We start from the raw sequence: 8,566 nt of genomic DNA on the forward strand, positions 1-8,566 counted from the left end.
TTTTTGAACTTAAAATCTTGATTTAAGGTTTGTGTTTCACTATATGATTTATTATTATTAACTAGTTCAACATTATTTTCAGTAGATTTTTTTTCGCGTGATTTTTATACTTATTTAAATAGTTTAACATGAGCAAATGCATCGTACGTCAGATATACCATTTTTAATAAATTGTCGCCTTTACAACTGGAGTTACCTCTGAACGAGTCGCATGATTGATCAATAAGCCATGAGTAATTATGCAAATTAAATTTTTTTTTCATCTATTTATTTGAATATTATAACAAAGACTTTACATTGAATATTTTATTAAAATTGTAAGTTTTTCATAAACGCTTCAAAATCCACAGTCTATTGATCAACTCCTCTATCCTTTCTCTTTCTCCTCACTAAAATAGATAAATTCCTAATGTAGTTTGTGGATAATATTCTTTTTTTTTTTTTCTAAAGCAAATCACATTTATCATCTGATATATTTTTTGAAATAATTTCTGTCTGTACATTTTCTTCTTTTCTCTTACTCCTCTTTCTCTTTCCAATGAATTCTTTTTATTCCGTAAAATAGTTTTTGTATATTCAATTTTGTTAAGTGCAATCCTTATTTCTGATAACTTACTTTTATTAGATAATTCTTGTGAATCTTCTACTACATCTTCCATATCATCATTTTGAGTGCGGCTTCTACCTTCAGTAAATTTAATATCTTGAACCGTATCATTAATTTCAATAGCTCTTTCGGTATCAAGTAAATCGCACTTATTATTTAATATACCTTTTGAATTGACTTCTGTCTCTGTAGTTTCTTCTTTTGTATCTTCTTTGAGTTTTCTTTGTTCTTCTAATCCACCCTTCTCATTTTGTAGGATCTTCCTTGTATCTTCATCTTTTTTAACTTCGACTTTATCCGATCTCCTAGGTCTGCCTCTATGTTTCGCTTCATCAGTTGCTATTACACCCGTTACTGCATTATCATTTTCTACAGATTTATACCTATCGCTATCACTAGCTGTGTTCGTTAAAAGAACTTCCCTTCGTTGACGAACTTATCAGTTGTTTCGTTTTCACTATCTGAAATTGATTTTTGTTTAACACCTCTTTTTTCTTCTTTGGCAAATTTATTTTCTACATTTTCCGATGCCTTTTGTTTATTAATTATTTCACACTTGTCTTCGATTAATTTCGTCTTTAAAGCGCTTCCCAAAATTTTATTTGTGTTTGATTGTCTGGTTTGATTATAAACAATTTCTTCAAATTTTGGCGAAGTAGCAGGCTTTGCAGCAACATTATAACGACTGCTCCGTTTACTACTATCTAACATAGATGGAGATGGATTCTTGTCATCTTTATTCTCTAAAGACTTCTCTTGTGTATTAGCATCTAAATTTCTCGACATAAGATCTGCTGAAGTTTTTGATTCTGTAGTGTCACACGCATTTTTCGCTGTCATCATTTGGTCTTCTTCTATAAGCAAATGTTCATTATTGTAAGCATTATTTCTTGCTTTTTGTATGGATTCTAATGATATATTTTGTTCAACGTTGTCTATTGATTTTGTATCATTTTCAGCAGTTGATTTACTAACTGCTTCTAATTCCTTCGTTTCAATTTGGTTTTCTTTATTTGTATCGCCGTCCAAAATATTTCTCATTGAAATATTATCCTTCTTGTTATGATCTTTTTCTGCTTCTCCTAAACTTTTACTTTTTTGTCAAACCATTCTTGTAAATTTTGAGTATCTTGTGACGAAGATGGTGACAAATCATTATACAATACTGCAATATCTTCTTTCCTTCGTTTCACAGACTCTTTCTGGTATTCTGTTGAGCTATTGACATCAAACATTAAGTCTGTTTTAATGAAAATATAATCCTGTGAAGCGGTGTCAATTGATACTTTCTTTTCATAAGAATTTTCTACATTAGACTGCAATTCTTTTGAAAATTCTTTCAAAACCATTTCTTCATTTCCTACAGTAACGTCTGTTTTCTCCAAGCTTTTGTTCTAATTATTAGAAACTAAACTACCCTGATAACTACGACTAGTCGCTGTTTTAATAGTCTCCTTTAACAGTTTTCTTAACTTGATTTCGTTCTGCTTCTGCATAGCGTCTAGTATGGCCCGAATACTTGGATTCACACCAGTAGCCATAGGGCTAACAGAAGATGTGTCTTCTGATTTTTTGCTCAAAGTGGTTATTGTACTGTTGTTGGAGTCTGTACTAGCGAAGCTATTGCGACGAGTACGATAATATTTAAAAGAATCCAGTTCTTTACCTGAATATTCTTCTTTTCGTGACCAGTTTCAATTTTGGTGATGTCCGTAGTCCGCTTTCCGTAGAAGTCGTTTTCACGCAAAGTGAGCTGATCTGCAGAGGTCCGCTGATCCCTCAATCTTCAATGATGCATGTATGCCGAAATGCGTAATTTCGTTTTCTTGAAGTTGATGGATCCTGGCACGGATCGCCAAAATGTCACGTAAAATGGATACTTGGGTTGCGACAGAAAAGAAAGCTGAGTCGTAGCCCAACTATTAATTCTCTTTTATCGAACTTTATTATGACTTTGGCACTTACAGTAGAATAACGTTGAACAGAGAAAAGGGTGTTGTACAAGAACAGCAACGAGAACGAGAACTCCCCGGGCTGGGTGAAGTCTCGGCTTATATACACCCTGGCTTGGGGATGTTGGGGGGTTTGGTGTGGATTCCAAGGAGTCCGAAAGTCGGGGTTGGGACCTTATCTCTGATGGGGACTAAGATGCGTCGCGGCGTTGGGGTCCGACAGTCGGGAGTCGCTGTCTTTTCTCTGAGAGATAATTGGTGTCACACGGTCAACGGGACGAACTCTCCATCTAACAAAGGCATTAAGTAATCCTATAGCTCTCCTTAAAAGAAAGATTTGTAGCGGCACATGGCAGTAAACATTCCAACGGTTTCTGTCCCGTAGCTCGCCACACGCAGATCCTATTCTCCGGGCAGGATGTTTACCAGATGTCGACGCGTCTCCACAGTACGTGATCGGCTAGCCCGAGGACCGTCATAAACACTAATATCTAGTTATCTAAAATCCTTCAACAGATACACAGTCTTTGTCCCAGTTACGGGAAGACAGGAGAGACCTATTTTTCCACGAACGACGTCTCCCACTAGCAACCCTCCCTCAAGGGCAGCTAGCATCCTTTACTAACTACCGATATGGAGATTGGCCAATTAGCAGCAACGTCAATTTCCCTTACTTTCCGAACGTAGGATGTCCCCGACGAATCCGATGATCTCGTGTCCTTAGACACACCCCGTCATAGTTTTCCTCTGGGGTATCGCCGGGACGGAAAGTCGTTCTCTCTTGCGGTCTCATCGACAAAAAGGATTAACTCCTTACGGTCAGCGAATATTAACACAGAATCCGACTTAGATTTTTTGCGAGTGCGTACGACTACCGTCCCGTTGTCCGCGGATTCGTTATTGAACCTAGGATCATTGTCATTAGTCTCTCGAATATCTAATAACCACGGTTACTTGTCCGGTTCTATGGTAATCGTATTTGCACTAGTCAATGTCTTCTCTATTGCATAACGACAACGTGTAACCCAAACGAAGATTCGTTTCACGCCCCTAACCCTAATTCTAATGTAAACCCGACGTATATATATATATATATAAATAAATAAATAATTATAAATTAATATTACCTATTATTAATAATAATTTAATTATATATCTCAAGATAATAAAATATTTATAATTTATATTAATTTTTATATATAAATATTTAATTATATATAATACATTTTTTTCAATTTAAAGTTAAAATATTTATATTTATATTTTAATTTTTTTATAAAATTAAATGTATGTATAAAGATTTTAAAATTAATATATTTAAAATTAATAATTATATATTAATATATACTTATATACAAGATAATTCAATTTTTATCAATTTTATTAAAAAATTTTATTTTATTACGTTAAATATTATTATTAATTAATTATAATAGCAATATTTATAATAGTATTGTTAATTTTTTATTTTTATATTTTAAAATATATATATAATGTACGTATCCATTATGTATTTCCAATGTACGTACAGCAGATACTCACAGGAAAAACCAACGAGACTAATAATAAAATCAATGAATTAGAAAAAAAGAGCTATAGACAAATATCTTATAATATACCGTGGCATAATCTGCAATTTATTATAAAATAATTGATCCGAGCAGTATCAATTATAAAAGAAGATGGCTGAATATGATAGACACTGTCGAATACTAATCAAATATAATCATTTAGTTAATCTTTAAGATTTAAGTTAAGATACATCTTTGAGGAATCAATAAGTCTTTCGCTAATAGCCTAATAGATCTCTTGATAGATCAAACGAAGAAATACCTAACCGCGATTACAGCCAATTGGTACATATTATTCGATACATAATTAATATTTGCAAGTGGTATTGAAGAAAACAGCCATTTTATGTTACAACTATAACGAGTAAATTTACTCGTTTAACTTGAGAGAAATTAAAAAGGTACCTGACTTTTAAATAAGCATTAAATAAGAAATTTAAATATCGCAGACGGTGATGTAGGTGTTATTCAAGAAAAGAGAACATTTTATTTTGTAATTAGCACGAGTAAATGAACGAATATCGATAATATAATATAATGATTAATATGAATTTTATCCGGCAGATTATTTAAATACCATAACATATTTCACAGTAACGTCATCGACTGCCGTTAGGCTCTTTTCCCTTTTTGTTCAAACTAATTGATAGTCGAAAACTAGTATCAAGGAGGTGTGAATTTAGCCTTAGTTTGTAGAAACTATTAAAATGATAAAAATGGATAGCGTATTAAATCGTCGAAGGCGCCAATTTACGATAAAAATTAAGAAATTGTTCAATTTGATTTTGTTATAATGGAAAACCCGTCCTTTGCTATGTCAAGAGATCGTTAACGTTTGATTGACATCTCGACACCTTGTCAAGATATATAAGGAACGCGGAAGTCGCGCGCGAGCTCTTTCGTGCCTGAAATTCCGGACAGTGAACATCCAAGAAGAATTTAAATATAAGGTAAATAAAAAAAAATATCAAATAACAACATTGTAACTAGTAATTTATAACGTCTAAGCCATTAATTTACAATACTTGAGAAATTAATTTATAATATTTAAGCTATTAATTTATAACATTTAAGCCATTAATATATAACAAATAAGCAATTAATTTATAACGTCTAAACTATTAATTTATAACATTTGTTGAGATATGTATAATTTTCTGTGTTGGTTGGGTTAAATGTGTAGTAGAGATACTTGTATGTGAATATCAGCGTGTGGATGTATGTGTGTGCGCGGCGTCTCGAAAACAGATGAATGTAAACTGTTCAGTCGGTTAACAGTCGGGTATAGAAGAAAGTGCTGAGACGCGTGCAAGTGTGTATCGATGAATATATAAGAAATCGTCCATGAAATAAATATATTACTATTTTAAAATTAATCCTCAGTATAAATTTAGTGTTCTTATAACATTATTTCGACTTCAAAGATCCACAATTCTCAACAACATTTGTGCTATTAATTTATAACATTTAAGTTATTAATTTACAACACCTAAGCCATTAATTTACAACATTTGAACTGTTATTTTATACATTTAAGTTATTAATTTATAACATTTAGGCTATTAATTTACAACATCTTTGCCATTAATTTACAATATTTGAACTATTATTTTATACATTTAAGCCATTAATTTATAACATTTAAACTATTAATTTATAACATTTAAGCCATTAATTTATAACATTTAAGCTATTAACTTTCAACATCTAAGCCAATAATGTACAACATTTAAACTGTTATTTTATACATTTAAACTATTAATTTATAACATTTAAGCTATTCATTTATACCTTCTAAGCCATTAATTTATAACATTTAAGCCATTAATCTAAAACAATTACATCATTAATTCTTAACAGTTATACCAATAATTTATAACAACATTTTCCCATTAATTCAATGTAATTATGCTCTTAATTTATAACAGTTGTACCCTTAATCGGAAGTAACTCTACATTCATTGATTTTAATCAATATCATAAATTCGTAGTGAGTGAATTAAAGATTTATTTTGCTTTATTTTATTAACGAAATCTATCAAGTCTTTGAAGTGCTATTTCATTTCCATATAGCATTATATTTTAACTCTGAATACAGTATTCAATTTCCAATTTCACTATTTCGTATAAAATCTGTGGTAACACAGAGTGTCGATGTATGTGTCACGTAAAATAACAAAATAAAAAAGGAATTTGAGGTAAAAAAATAAAAAAGAAAACTTTATTTTTTTTTCTAACATCAATACACTTTACAATCTACTTCCGAACTCTAGGCGTGACTTTCTAAGACTGACTCTTATGATTTTACTTTCGATCGGATCCGATTACTTTCTTTTGTCATCCCTCAACATCCCCACCGTCCATGCATTTGCTAGGCGTCCGCGATCGTTGCCACGTGCTCTTTCTTCTAGAACCTTCGGTGGAAGGACTGTTGAGATGTTGATGGTTCATTAGGCACTTCAGCGATATACATTGTTGCCAAGTGCCGCCACATCTTTATCTCTATCGTCAGTCCGTCGGATTTGAAGTATGCCGGTCGTGACACACGCGAAAAGTGACTGACCAAAAAAGAACTGAATGTTTTGACGACATTAAGAAACTGCAGCCTTGTATTTCAGCAATATCATACCAGCAATAACAAATTTTGAGAAATATCTTTATGTTCTATTCCTGTGGCGTACTTTGGATAACGCTAATCCCGGCGACACACTAAATTTTGAAATCCATACGACTGATTCTACAGAAGCGGGGATTCTACAGCAGCGATTTCGCTTGCACAGTTGTTCATTTAATTTGTGAATTGTAAGAAACCTCAAGTATGTCAGAGGACATAGTGATATTGCTACAAAGGCGACTAGACAAATAGAGACCTACATGTGATTTTATCGTATTTTTTTAACCCTTTCGCTTCGGCAATCCAGTCCGCCGAAGTACTGTCACTGAACGGAAACGCGCGCCAGAAATACGCACAGTGTGTGTCACGACCGGCATACTTCAAATCCGACGGACTGACGATAGAGATAAAGCACTCGGCGACAATGTATATCGCTGAAGTGCCTAATGAACCATCAACATCCCAACGGTCCTTCCACCGAAGATTCTAGAAGAAAAAGCACGTGGCAACGATCGCGGACGCCTAGCAAATGCATGGACGGTGGGGATGTTGAGGGATGACAAAAGAAAGTAATCGCGTCCGATCGAAAGTAAAATCATAAGAGTCAGTCTTAGAAAGTCACGCCTAGAGTTCGGAAGTAGATTGTAAAGTGTATTGATGTTAGAAAAAAAATAAAGTATTCCTTTTTATTTTTTACCTCAAATTCCTTTTTTTATTTTGTTATTTTACGTGACATGTGCGTGGCTACTGTATATACTGTTTTCCTAAGTCTTAAATAATAATAATTCTTGTAAAAACCGTATACGAAATATCGTTTCACTGTCAATGGATTTAGTAGATTTTTTAGCATGAAACAATATACGATTTTGATGTTGTTTCAACAACGATTAACTTAAAGGAGTGATTAATCCAATATGTCAATAAAATCAAGGGAAAATGTTCTGTCGATAACGAAAAAATATATTAATGACCACAGATAGCATTTGTATATGCATCATTTTTGTCAAATTTTGTCTTCAAAACACAACTTTTTAATATTCCTATTTTATCTACTTTTGCTAAAATACATTAAACACATTTCAATACTAAACTAAAGATCTTTAAACTTAAAAATGACTTTTGCTTATTTCCATGTCACAAACAATTGGCTTTAATAATTATCGATCAATACTCTCTTATTCGTAAGCACATCAGCATATTCGATCCATGCAAATTCACGTAAAATGTTACTACTTCCTGCCTTTCGTTACATGTATCTTAATAAATTGTATCTTATTAAATCTTAATAAATATGAGTCTTAATAAAAAGAAGTTACTTTTTACGTAGACCAAACCTAGTTCTATTATTAAGCGCGTAAGCATATAAGATGAAGATCAAATAGAGGCAAAGCTAAAAAATAACGACTATATATTTTCATGTTTCAGCGTTGAAAACTTATGTGGGTGAAACGCTAGAATTGACTGGAGTTCTTCGACAAGAAATGGGCACTTGTCTTTGCATAGACAGTAACAATGTGCCTCCGACAGTCAGCAAACGTTACTCTGTACAAGTTCACTGTATGTATTATTAAGCGCTTATCATAGAGTTATTATACAAATATATTTGCAATTATCATTCTTATATATTATACAAGGTGAATCAGAACACGTGGAAAATATGGCAGAGGTTGATTCTGAATACTGAAATAAGAAGAAAATTTTATATAATATAATATGCCTAATATGACCTTACGTTCCGCTTATAGCTTATTTTGCGATGCTAAACATTACACAGATGAACGATTTCTTGGAAAATAGATAAATCGTGCTGGCCTTATTTCCG

The 8,566-nt window shown here is 32.5% G+C and overlaps 1 long non-coding RNA gene across 1 annotated transcript; it reads left to right on the forward strand.

Moving 5' to 3' along the window:
- The first annotated feature begins 4,701 nt into the window (after positions 1-4,701).
- LOC117241282 lies at positions 4,702-8,304 on the forward strand. The gene is made up of 2 exons (XR_004494936.1): positions 4,702-5,080; positions 8,170-8,304. It is a non-coding gene; the product is annotated as an uncharacterized LOC117241282 (long non-coding RNA).
- Positions 8,305-8,566: the final 262 nt, after the last annotated feature.

Source organism: Bombus vosnesenskii, unplaced genomic scaffold (assembly GCF_011952255.1).
Source record: "Bombus vosnesenskii isolate JDL3184/JDL3185 unplaced genomic scaffold, Bvos_JDL3184-5_v1.1 scf7180000015591, whole genome shotgun sequence".
NCBI lineage: Eukaryota > Metazoa > Arthropoda > Insecta > Hymenoptera > Apidae > Bombus > Bombus vosnesenskii.